The following is a 2,500-nucleotide window of genomic DNA, read 5'->3' on the forward strand; positions in this document are numbered from 1 at the left end:
AGGAAGAGGAGGAGGAGGGGCTGGTGGCATGCTGCCCTTGAGGACACACTTGTAGTTTCACGCTCAGTTGAACGTGTGAAAAGAGGATAAAGTGCAGCAGCATTTTTTCATCTTCAACAAAACAATCTGTGAAGAATCTTTTTATTAAATCATATTCTTCTGAGACAAGGAGACGCTGTCTCCTTGTTTCCTCTCCTCTAGTCCATTTATTTGTTCAGTGTCCTCGTCTGTCAGTGCTGTTTGCTCTTTTAAAAGACTCCTCTGGTTGTATAGAAGTCTATGCTTCATGTGTTAAAGCTGCATTCTCTCTCCTGACCACCAGGGGGCGACTCCTCTGGTTGTATAGAAGTCTATGCTTCATGTGTTAAAGCTGCATTCTCTCTCCTGACCACCAGGGGGCGACTCCTCTGGTTGTATAGAAGTCTATGCTTCATGTGTTAAAGCTGCATTCTCTCTCCTGACCACCAGGGGGCGACTCCTCTGGTTGTATAGAAGTCTATGCTTCATGTGTTAAAGCTGCATTCTCTCTCCTGACCACCAGGGGGCGACTCCTCTGGTTGTATAGAAGTCCATGCTTCATGTGTTAAAGCTGCATTCTCTCTCCTGACCACCAGGGGGCGACTCCTCTGGTTGTATAGAAGTCTATGCTTCATGTGTTAAGGCTGCATTCTCTCTCCTGACCACCAGGGCGCTCACAAAGGCTCTTTGAAGTGACCCAGCTCTCTTCCATGTGGTGGACTAAGTGACGTGAAACAGAGCTGATGGCTGACGAGCGTCTCGTCCTCTCAGCAGAGCGTTAGCCGGCGGTCGTCTTGAACGGAGAGGACGACGATGGCGGTGAAAAGGCCTCCGGTCCGTAGGCGTCCTCGTAATCACTCGTTTCCCCCTGTGACGATGGATCATGGCGCAGAGACGCCGGTCTGCAGGATGGGAGGCGGACCAGCAGCTCGCCGCCGGGGAGCGGAGGGCTCAGCTGTAGTGTAAATAAAGCTCTGTGGCGAGGAGTGAGATGTCTGACTGGAGGACGGCCGGCGGGGACGAGGAGAGGTCACGTGACCGCCTGTGTCCTCGTCCAACACGTTGGGGGGGGGAGGGGGGGGGGGGGCATAAGGAGAGCAGCTGCTCCATTCATTCTGATTATTGAGTCTCGTCTTCGTCTTCATGGAAAATAAACTATCGGTTTGATTTCATGAGGCTTGAAGGGTTTATATCTCTCATCCAACCACTTAAGTGTTCTATTATTGCAATAATAGTTATACAATTATTAATATATCAGTGGGATGTGTATTTGTATAAAAGACAAAACAAGACAATAATAAAAAACTAAAACTAAATAACAACTAAATAAATGGTAGAAAACTGAATAATAAACATGAAGTAACCAGAATAAAGATGAAGCTGAGAAACAAAGCAGCAGGAAGTAGAAAACGTTTCCAGAGAGGTCAACACAAGGAAAACATACATTAGAAGTCCTTCAGGTTCAACATCTGGATCCTCATGATAACACTGTTGTTGTTGTTGTTGTTGATCCACTGCAGGCTCTCAGCATCTGTCGACTCCCCGTGATGGAGGAGCAGTCAGTCGACGCTAATGCTGAGAGACAGAAACCTCGTTAGCATTATAGCATTCACCTCCCGGCTATTTTGCTATTGTTAGCATGATAGCATAGCCTCAAGGGGAGGAGCTATCCAGGGTTTGCATGACACACACAAACACACACAGAGAATAGATGTTGTCACCTGGAGGGATGAAGCATGGTGTTTATGTTCAGGCGAACTTTGACCCTTTACTTCTGACCAATCAGAGCCCTTTGTCCGCTGAATAAAGGACGTTTAATTTGACAGCCAGCTGCTCTGAAGAAACACATTCAGCTACTCCTTCATGTCTGCTGATTGTTCTCACTTTGTTGTCATAACGATATGAGTCAGCGTGTCATCATACAACAGATTAAAAAAAACAAGAATGAGAAGACCAAAAAACAAGAATGAGAAGACCAAAAAACAAGAATGAGAAGACCAAAAACAAGAATCAGAAGACCAAAAAACAAGAATGAGAATGCCAAAAAACAAGAATGAGAAGGCCAAAAAACAAGAATGAGAAGGCCAAAAAACAAGAATCAGAAGACCAAAAAACAAGAATGAGAATGCCAAAAAACAAGAATGAGAAGGCCAAAAAACAAGAATCAGAAGACCAAAAAACAAGAATGAGAATGCCAAAAAACAAGAATGAGAAGGCCAAAAAACAAGAATCAGAAGACCAAAAAACAAGAATCAGAAGACCAAAAAACAAGAATGAGAATGCCAAAAAACAAGAATGAGAAGGCCACAAAACAAGAATGAGAAGGCCACAAAACAAGAATGAGAAGGCCAAAAAACAAGAATGAGAATGCCAAAAAACAAGAATGAGAATGAGAAGGCCAAAAAACAAGAATGAGAATGAGAAGGCCAAACAACAAGAATGAGAAGGCCAAAAAAAAGATGGCCTTTCAGTTATGAAGTAT

The 2,500-nt window shown here is 44.2% G+C and overlaps 1 protein-coding gene across 1 annotated transcript in view; it reads left to right on the plus strand.

Annotated features, from left to right (window-relative positions):
* The window catches only part of LOC117742761 (glutamate receptor 1-like), a 42,072-nt gene that overhangs the window by 9,733 nt on the left and 29,839 nt on the right, over nucleotides 1-2,500 (plus strand). The window lies entirely within an intron of this gene.

This window comes from Cyclopterus lumpus, chromosome 14 (genome assembly GCF_009769545.1).
Source record: "Cyclopterus lumpus isolate fCycLum1 chromosome 14, fCycLum1.pri, whole genome shotgun sequence".
NCBI lineage: Eukaryota > Metazoa > Chordata > Actinopteri > Perciformes > Cyclopteridae > Cyclopterus > Cyclopterus lumpus.